The sequence below is a fragment of the Seriola lalandi genome, unplaced genomic scaffold, assembly GCF_002814215.2.
Source record: "Seriola lalandi dorsalis isolate HSWRI2012SDOR001 ecotype SW California unplaced genomic scaffold, Sedor1 jcf7180002054071, whole genome shotgun sequence".
In the NCBI taxonomy this organism is placed as follows: Eukaryota; Metazoa; Chordata; class Actinopteri; order Carangiformes; family Carangidae; genus Seriola; species Seriola lalandi.
Window position 1 is genome coordinate 232,281 of NW_019524624.1, and position 11,269 is coordinate 243,549.

Here is an 11,269-nt window from a genome sequence, read left to right on the forward strand (position 1 = left end):
CATTTTTACATCATGCCTTTTCATTGCCCCTTTGTTTCCAAAAACTGCAATTGTTTGCATTGATCATTGAAACTACACAGCTATCTCTGCCTCATAACTTCACTGATGAACTCTGCATACAGTGCTTTCCATACATCTATGATGAAGGGAAAAAAATAATTTAAACAATGTCAGAATATCAAGCCACAACAGTGTGCTATGCTAATCTTATTTTACCTTGACAATTTACACTGCAAGTTAATATATGTTTTTTTATGTCTGATATTCTTTGTTATGAAAAAGACTGTACATGTGAGAAATGTCTTTATATATTAAAAAATACATTATAGTGAAGTTTCAGTGATCTGACAATCTCATACCATGAAGTGATTTTGTTTTTATATATGTCTAGCTTGGAAATAATACACGAACAAACACAGACAGTAAACACACATCATTGAGCATTTTTATTGAATTCATAATCAGCAACAGAAACTCTATTTTGCTCAGTTGTGATAAAAGACTAATTAATTTATGAACAACCAATGAACCAGTGTAAGTCCATGTAAATGACTGTGCAATCACCTTTCAGCTTGTTCCTGCTGCGTCTCAGAACTGTCATACTCTTGACACTTTATTTACCCACCTCCAATTGTGTGGTTCTGCTTTTATATGCAATGCACTTCTGACCAAAGTCTAATGTGTGTACTGCAAAAAGCAATAAAAGCAAATTGGAGTGTCCAACCCAAACCTATCACCATGTCACAAGCATCAGCAAACAAACGCTGTCCTCATTTAATTTCCATTGTTGTCCTGTGATTGTTTGATGTTAAAACACCAGATGACATAGATGACTAATAATATAAAAAAAAGGACACAAGGAGAACAGAGGGGTTTTTTATCAATCTCAGTCTCACACTCACATCAGAACAGTCTGTGATGTTTGGTCTTTTTCAGAAGCTTTTTCCCAAGAGAGTGTTAATTTTCTGGTACACCCCCTTTTCCCATTTTGTTCCACCTGCATTATTGACTTTTACCTCAGTCTGTGATTTTCTGCATGGCCCAGAATAAATGAGACACATGATTTGTATGAACCTGTTGTTTTTACTCAAAGGTGGGTATGTGGACATAGAGTGTAATAAAATCGTTGATGAGCATGATGGTGGCTGTTTCCACAACACAAAATATGTGTGTAAGGGCTCTGTGGCCATGTCCTCTGTATTTTTACAATTTTGGAGTTTTTGCAACCTTGGGGGAGTTCTTCTGTATTTAAAAGAAATTATTTTATTTCATTTTTTTTTATCAGTATTGACTAGATCTCCAACAACAGTAGCTCAGCATGGAGAGGGCTTAGAAACAGCTTGTGGACCATTATGTTGGGAAATGAAACGTTAATTATTATTTTATGGATCTATAGTTTCCAAAAATAACGATGTAAACTGGTGGTAATCACAGAGTTTAGGAGGCAATTTCTTCTGCTCCTTTTGAAATAAACTTACAGACAATTAAGCAGCAGATTAGAAGGGAGAGAAGGGAGCTTCAAATCATGACCTTAGAGCATAAGTATTCAGACTCTTTGCTATGACACTTAAAATTTAGATCAGGTGCCTCCTATTTCAGTTGATCATGTTTCCCTAACCTTAACCAAGTGCTGCAAGAGTCTAAACATAACCATAAAAAAGTTTAATAATGTTGCAGACACTAACAGCAGTTATTTTACTGTGAGATTGGATATTTTATTTGGATAAACAAATTAAATATGTTGTCAGTAAACACTGGCCAGATATGTTTCCCTCAAAACCTATTTTCTGTTGCAAATCAGTTGTATATAAACATCATTTCTAGCCATTTCGCACCACCGCCTCTGAGCGGCCTCTCCAGTTGGGGTTTAAATCAGTGACCTAAAATAGGTTTTCCCCCTGCTTCCCCTGAATGTTTTTTGTGATCTTTCATTTGAAAGTGCCGACACCAAACCCTGCCCCCTTCTGTTGATATTTTAGACCCCTGAAACACTGCTAAATGCTGTTACATCTGCACTGGAAATATGTCCATGTATCCATATCCATGTGATGACTTTGGTATGGTGTATGTATATGTTTGGTTAATCATCAGCAGCAGCAGAAATATACACTAATAAGCAATATCAGCCACAAATTGAGGTTTTTAATGATGCTGAACAATGATGCCTTACAATAAAATGATATTTTTCTGCGTTGCTATAGTATGACGTTGTTTGACACTATTATGCCTTTATAAAATATGACAGTTTTTGAAATTTTTTGACTTACTATATCAAGACATTTTAATGACTGAAGATAATATGACGATTTTATGTATTACTGTACTATAACATTGTGATGTTATAACAGAGTAGTACAGTGGTTAGAACTGTTGCCTCAAACTGAGAAGGTTGTTGGTTTGAATCCTGGGCATGGCCCTTTTCTGTGTGAAATTTAAATATTTTCCCTATGCCTACATTGGTTCCAGCTACCTCCTGCAAGCCAAAGACAATATGTTATTTGACATTTTTATGCCTTACTGTTACATATATCATATACTATGACATATTTTATGTCATATTATATACTCTTTTTGTAGTAAACTATACTATGACATTGTTTCACATTTTTATAACTTTCTATACTATGACTTCTTACATTACTATGACATTTTTATGCCTTACTATATTGCGACATATTTTGACATTTTTGTGCCTTACTATACTTTGACATGTTTTGATGTTACTTTTACCTTACTATAATATGACGTTTTTGATATTTTTGTGCCAATAATACTATGACATTTTTTGACCTTTTTATGCCTTTCTATATTATGACATTTTTAAACATTTTTATGACTTACCATACTATGACTTTTGACTACTACGTTTCATAGTATGACATTTTTATGCCTTACTATACTATGCAATTTTTTGAAGTTTTTATACCTTACAATACTATGACTTTTTGATATTTTTATGCCTTACTATACTATGACGTTTTTGATACATTTATACCTTACTATACTATGACGATTTTTTTACCTATTTATGCCTTACTATACTATGACTTTTGACAACTTATCATAGTATGACATTTTTATGCCTTACTATACTATGACATTTTTTTACCTATTTATGCCTTACTATACTTTGACATTTTTTTTAATTTTTATGCTTACTGTAGTATGATGTTTTTTGACCTTTTCATGCCTTATTATACTATGATGTTTTTAACATTTTTATGCCTTACAATATTATGACATTTTTTGACATTTTTATGTCTTAATATACAATGACATATTTAGAAATTTTTGTGCCTTATTATACTATGACGTTTATTGATCTTTTAATGCCTTTGTATACTAGGACATTTTTTGACATTTTTATGTCTTACTATAGTATGACGGTTTTTGACATTTTTATACCTTACAATAATATGATGTTGTTTTGATTTTTTTTGCCTTACTATATGATGACATTTTTTTGACATTTTTATGCCTTGCTATACTATGAGATTTTTTTACCTTTGAATGCCTTACTATACTATGAAATTTTTTTGACATTTTTATGCCTCGCTATACTATGAGATTTTTTGACGTTTTTACGCCTTACTATACTATGACATTTTCTTGAAATTTTTATGCCTTACTATAGTATGCAATTTTTTTTCCTTACTATACTATGATGTTTTTGACATTTTTATGCCTTACTGTACTATGATGGCTTTTGACATTTTTATACCTTACTATAATATGACGTTGTTTTGATTTTTTATGCCTTACTATACTATGACATTTTTTGAAATTTTTAATCCTTACTATACTATGACTTCTGACTACTTGTCATAGTATGACATTTTTATGCCTTACAATATTATGACATTTTTTGACCTTTTTATGTCTTACTATACTATGACATTTTTACCTTTTTATGCCTTACTATACTATGACATTTTTTGACCTTTTCATGCCTTACTATACTATGACAATTTTTAACATTTTTATGCCTACTATACTATGACGTTTATTGATCTTTTAATGCCTTTCTATACTATGACTTTTTTTGAAATTTTTATGCCTTACTATACTATGAAATTTTTTGACATTTTTATGTCTTACTATAGTATGACGGTTTTTGACATTTTTGTACCTTACAATAATATGATGTTGTTTTGATTTTTTATGCCTACTATACTATGACATTTTTTGAAATTTTCATGCCTTACTATACTATGATGTTTTTTTACATTTTTATGCCTTACTATACTATGACAATTTTTAACATTTTTATGCTTACTATACTATGACGTTTATTGATCTTTTTATGCCTTACTATACTATGACAATTTTTAAAATTTTTATGCCTACTATACTATGACATTTATTGATCTTTTAATGCCTTTCTATACTATGACATTTTTTTTTATTTTTATGCCTTACTATACTATGACATTTTTTGACATTTTTATGTCTTACTATAGTATGACGGTTTTTGACATTTTTATACCTTACAATAATATGATGTTGTTTTGATTTTTTTTGCCTTACTATACCATGATATTTTTTTGACATTTTTATGCCTTGCTATACTATGAGATTTTTTGACCATTTAATGCCTTACTATACTATGACAATTTTTAACATTTTTATGCCTACTATACTGTGACGTTTATTGATCTTTTAATGCCTTTCTATACTATGAAATGTTTTTGACATTTTTATGCCTTGCTATAGTATGAGTTTTTTTGACATTCTTATGCCTTACTTTAGTATGCAGTTTTTTTCCTTACTATACTATGATGTTTTTGACATTTTTATGCCTTGCTATACTATGAGATTTTTTTTAACTTTTTATGCCTTACTATACTATGACATTTTTTGACATTTTCCTGCCTTACTATACTATGACATTTTTTTACATTTTCATGCCTTACTATATTATGACGTTTTTGACATTTTTATGCCTTACTATGGTATGATATTTTTTTACCTTTTTATGCCTTACTATACCATGATATTTTTTGAAATTTTTATGCCTTACTATACTATGATGTTTTTTTTAACATTTTTATGCCTTACTATACTATGCAGTTTTTTATGCCTTACTATGATGTTTTTTTTACATCTCTATACCTTACTATAATATGACGTTGTTTTGATTTTTTTTTGCCTTGCTATACTATGAGATTTTTTGAAATTTTTATTCCTTACTATACTATGACTGCTGACTACTTGTCATAGTATGACATTTTTATGCCTTACTATACTATGAGATTTTTTTGACATTTTTATGCCTTACTATACTATGATGTTTTGACATTTTTATGCTTTACTATACTATGACACTTTTTGAAATTGTTGGGCCTTACTATACTATGACATGTTTAGAAATTTGTATTCCTTACTATATTATGACGTTTTTGATATTTTTTTGCCTTACTATACTTTGACATTTTTTGACATTTTTATGCCTTGCTATAGTATGAGTTTTTTTGACATTCTTATGCCTTACTTTAGTATGCAGTTTTTTTTCCTTACTATACTATGATGTTTTTGACATTTTTATGCCTTGCTATACTATGAGATTTTTTTAACTTTTTATGCCTTACTATACTATGACATTTTTTGACATTTTCCTGCCTTACTATACTATGACAATTTTTAACATTTTTATACTTACTATACTATGACGTTTTTTGATCTTTTTATGCCTTTCTATACTATGACATTTTTTGACCTTTTTATGCCTTACTATGCTATGACTTCTGAGTACTTTTCAATGTATGACATTTTTATGCATTACTATGTTGTCATTTTTTTCACATTTTTATACCTTACTTTACAAAGACATTCTTTAACATTTTTATCCCTTACTATACTATGACATTTTTTTGACATTTTTATGCCTTACTATATTATGACTTCTGACTACTTGTCATAATATGACATTTTTATGCCTTATTATACCATGACGGTTTTTGACCTTTTTATACCTTACTATAATATGACGTTGTTTTGATTTTTGTTGCATTACTATACCAATACGTTTTTTGACATTTTTATAGCTTACTATACAATTACTTTTTTTTTTGCCTCAGTATACTATGATGCTTCTATGCCTTACTATACTATGGTGTTTTTGATTTTTAAATGCCCAACTAGATAAAGGTATTGAGTGGTTCATCATGGTAGTCTAGTGGTTAGGACACATGTCTTTCAATCAGAAGGTTGTCGGTTGAAGTCCCACTTTGACCATTTCATGCCTTACTATTCTTTGACGTCTTTATACCTTACTATACTATGAGTTTTTTTTGATTTTTTTTTTTTGCCTTACTATACCATGACGTTTATGACATTTTATGCCTTACTATACTATGAAATTTTTTGATATTTTTATGCCTTACTTTAATATGACATTTTTTGACATTTTTATGCCTTACTATACTATGACATTTTTTGACATTTTTATGCCTTACTATAGTATGACATTCATTGCCATTTTTATGCCTCATTATGCTATGACGTTTTTTTGACATTTTTGTAGCTTACTATACCACTACGGTTTTTTTTTGCCTCAACAGACCATGAGGCATCTATGTATTACCATACTATGATGATTTTGACATTTATATAGCAAACTAAATGTAAAAACTGAATGTTTGACTTGTAGTGTAGTGGTTTGGACACTTGTCTTTCAATCGGGAAAATGTGGTTCAAGTCCCATTTTATACCTTAATATTCTTTGAAGTTTTTATAACTTACTATACAATTAAGTTTTTTGACATTTTTATGCCTTACTATAGTATGACGGTTTTTTTACCTTTTTATGCCTTACTATACTATGCAGTTTTTATTTCCTTACTATACAATGACGTTTTTGATATTTTTATGCCTAACTTTAACATGACATATTTTGACATTTTTATGCCTTCTATACTATGAAATTTTTTATGCCTTACTATACTATGACATGCATTGCCATTTTTATGCCTCATTATACTATAACGTTTTTTGACATTTTAATAGCTTACTATACCATTACGTTTTGTTTTTTTTTTCCTCACCATACTATGATGCTTCTATGCATTACTATACTATGGTGTTTTTGACATTTAAGTAGCAAGTTAAATATGAAAGTGGAATGTTCAACATGGTAGTGTAGTGGTTTCGACACATGTCTTTCAATCGAGAAGATGTGGTTCAAGCCCCATATCATGCCTTAATATTCTTTAACGTTTTTATATCTTACTATACAATTACATTTTTTGACATTTTTATGCCTTACTATACTATGCAGTCTTTTTTCCTTACAATACTATGATATTTTTTGACATTTTTATGCCTTATTATAGTATGATGTTTTTGACATTTTTATGCCTTACTATACTATGACGTTTTTTACCATTATTATGCCTTACTATGTTATGACGTTTTTGATATTTTTATGCCTTACTATACTATGAAATTTTTGATATTTTTATGCCTTACTATACTATGACATTTTTGATATTTTTATGCCTTACTATACTATGACATTTTTTCACCTTTTTATGCCTTACTATACTATGACATATTTTAAGATTTTTATGCCTTAATATAGTATGACGTTTTTTGACCTTTTGTTTGCCTTACTATACTATGACATTTTTTATATTTTTATGCCTTCCTATGCTATGACTTATGAAAACTTGTCATAGTATGACATTTTTATGCCTTACTATACTATGACAGTTTTTGACATTTTTATGCCTTGCTATACTATGTGATTTTTTTTTACATTTCCATGCCTTCCTATGCTATGACATTTTTTTTAAACATTTTTATGCCTTACTATACTATGATATTTTTTAACATTTTTATGCCGTGCTACACTATGACTTATGAAAACTTGTCATAGTATGACATTTTTATGCCTTACTATACTATGACAGTTTTTGACATTTTTATGCCTTACTATACTATGACAGTTTTTAATATTTTTTATGCTTTACTATACTATGACATCTTTGATATTTTTATGCCTTACTGTACCATGATATTTTGAGATTTTTATGCCTACTATAGTATGACATTTTTATGCCTTATTATACTATGATGTTTTTGACATTTTTATACCTCACTATACTATGACATTTTTATGCCTCACTATACTATGACGTTTTTTACCATTATTATGCCTTACTATATTATGACGTTTTTGATATTTTTATGCCTTACTATACTATGAAATTTTTGATATTTTTATGCCTTACTATACTATGACATTTTTTCACCTTTTTATGCCTTACTATACTATGACATTTTTTAAGATTTTTATGCCTTAATATAGTATGACGTTTTTTGACCTTTTGTTTGCCTTACTATACCGTGAAATTTTTTATATTTTTATGCCTTACTATACTATGGAATTTTTTGACATTTTTATGCTTTTATATAATATGATAGTTTCTGACATTTTTATGCCTTACTATACTATGACTTCTGACTACTTGTCATAGTAAGACACTTTTTTATGCCTTACTATACTATGACATTTTTTGACATTTTTATGCCTTACTATACTATGAAATCTTTTTTCCTTACAATACTATGATATTTTTTGCCATTTTTTTGCGTTACTATACTATGATATTTTGTGATATTTTTATGCCTTACTATACTATGACTTTTTTTTACCTTTTTATGCCTTACTATACTATGACATTTTTTATATTTTTATGCCTTACTATACTATGACATTTTTTTACATTTTTATGCCTTACTATACTATGTAGTTTTTTTTCCATACAATACTGTCACATTTTTAAACATTTTTATGCCTTAATATAGTATGACTTTTTTGACCTTTTTTTGCCTTTTTAAACGATTTTTATGCCTTACTATAATACGACGTTTTTTGACATTTTTATGCCTTACTATACTATGAAGTCTTTTTTCCTTACAATACTATGATATTTTTTGACATTTTTATGCCTTACTATACTATGACGTTTTTTGACATTTTTATGCCTTACTATACTATGAAGTCTTTTTTCCTTATAATACTTTGATATTTTTTGATATTTTTATGCCTTACTATACTATTAAATTTTTCGTATTTTTATGCCTTAATATAGTATGACGTTTTTTGACTTTTTTTTGCCTTACTATACTATGACATTTTTTAAGATCTTTATGCCTTAATATAGTATGACGTTATTTGACCTTTTGTTTGCCTTGCTATACTATGAAATTTTTTGACATTTTTATGCCTTACTATACTATGACTTTTTTTTACCTATTTATGCGTTACTATACTATGACATTTTTTAACATTTTTATGCCTCACTATACTATGTAGTTTTTTTTCCATACAATACTGTCACATTTTAAAGATTTTTATGCCTTAATATAGTATGACGTTTTTTGACATTTTTATGCCTTACTATACTATGAAGTCTTTTTTCCTTAAATTACTTTGATATTTTTTGATATTTTTATGCCTTACTATACTATGACATTTTTTAACATTTTTATGCCTTACTATAGTATGACATTTTTTGACATTTTTATGCCTTACTATACTATGCAGTTTTTTTTCCTTACTATACTGTGACATTTTTTAAGATTTTTATGCCTTAATATAGTATGACATTTTTGCACCTTTTTTTTGCCTTACTATACTGTGACATTTTTTGACATTTTTGAGCCTTACTATACTATTACTTTTTTTGACATGTTTATAACTTACTATACTATGCAGTTTTTTTCCATACAATACTGTGACATTTTTTAAGATTTTTATGCCTTAATATAGTATGACGTTTTTTGACCTTTTTTTTGCCTTACTATACTATGACATTTTTTGACATTTTTAAGCCTTACTATACTATGAAATTTTTTGACATTTTTATGCCTTACTATACTAAGCCATATTTTGACATTTTTATGACTACTATAGTATGACGTTTTTATGCCTTACTATACTATGATGTTTTTGACATTTTTATACTTTACTATGGTATGACGTTTTTAATATTTTTATGCCTAACTATACTATGACGTTTTTTACCTTTTTATGCCTTACTATAGAATGACATTTTTTGACATTTTTATGCCTTACTATACAATGACATTTTTGATATTTTTATGCCTTACTATACTATGCAGTTTTTTTTCCATACAATACTGTGACATTTTTTAAGATTTTTATGCCTTAATATAGTATGATGTTTTTTGACCTTTTTTTTGCCTTACTATACTATGACATTTTTTGACATTTTTATGCCTTACTATACTATGCAGTTTTTTTCCATACTATACTATGACATTTTTATGCCTTACTATACTATGCAGTTTTTTTTCCTTACTATACAATAGTGCCTTTGATATTTTTATGCCTTACTTTACCATGCCATATTTTGACATTTTTATGCCTACTATAGTATGACGTTTTTATGCCTTACTATACTATGATGTTTTTGACATTTTTATACTTTAATATGGTATGACGTTTTTAATATTTTTATGCCTAACTATACTATGACGTTTTTTGAGCTTTTTATGCCTTACTGTACTATGACTTTTTTTACCTTTTTTTTGACCTTTTTTTTGCCTTACTATACTATGACATTTTTTGACATTTTTAAGCCTTACTATACCATGCCATATTTTGACATTTTTATGCCTACTATAGTATGACGTTTTTATGCCTTACTATACTATGATGTTTTTGACATTTTTATACTTTACTATGGTATGACGTTTTTAATATTTTTATGCCTAACTATACTATGACGTTTTTTGAGCTTTTTATGCCTTACTGTACGATTACTTTTTTTACCTTTTTATGCCTTACTATAGAATGACATTTTTTGACATTTTTATGCCTTACTATACAATGACATTTTTGATATTTTTATGCCTTACTATACTATGCAGTTTTTTTTCCATACAATACTGACATTTTTTAAGATTTTTATGCCTTAATATAGTATGATGTTTTTTGTCCTTTTTTTTGCCTTACTATACTATGACATTTTTTGACATTTTTAAGCCTTACTGTACTATGACATTTTTATGCCTAACTATACTATGCAGTTTTTTTCCTTACTATACTGTGACATTTTTTAAGATTTTTATGCCTTACTATACTATGCAGTTTTTTTCCATACAATACTGTGACATTTTTTAAGATTTTTATGCCTCAATATAGTATGACGTTTTTTGACCTTTTTTTGCCTTACTATACTATGACATTTTTTGACATTTTTAAGCCTTACTATACTATGACATTTTTTGACATGTTTAT

At 28.2% G+C, this 11,269-nt stretch overlaps 2 non-coding genes across 2 annotated transcripts; both read left to right on the forward strand.

The window, feature by feature from the left end:
* The first annotated feature begins 10,460 nt into the window (after positions 1 to 10,460).
* Positions 10,461 to 10,534, forward strand: LOC147819308 (small nucleolar RNA SNORD36). Its single transcript, XR_015437051.1, has one exon. It is a non-coding gene; the product is annotated as a small nucleolar RNA SNORD36 (small nucleolar RNA).
* Positions 10,535 to 10,711: 177 nt separating this feature from the next.
* LOC147819309 (small nucleolar RNA SNORD36) lies at positions 10,712 to 10,785 on the forward strand. The gene has a single exon (XR_015437052.1). It is a non-coding gene; the product is annotated as a small nucleolar RNA SNORD36 (small nucleolar RNA).
* The last annotated feature ends 484 nt before the right edge of the window (positions 10,786 to 11,269 follow it).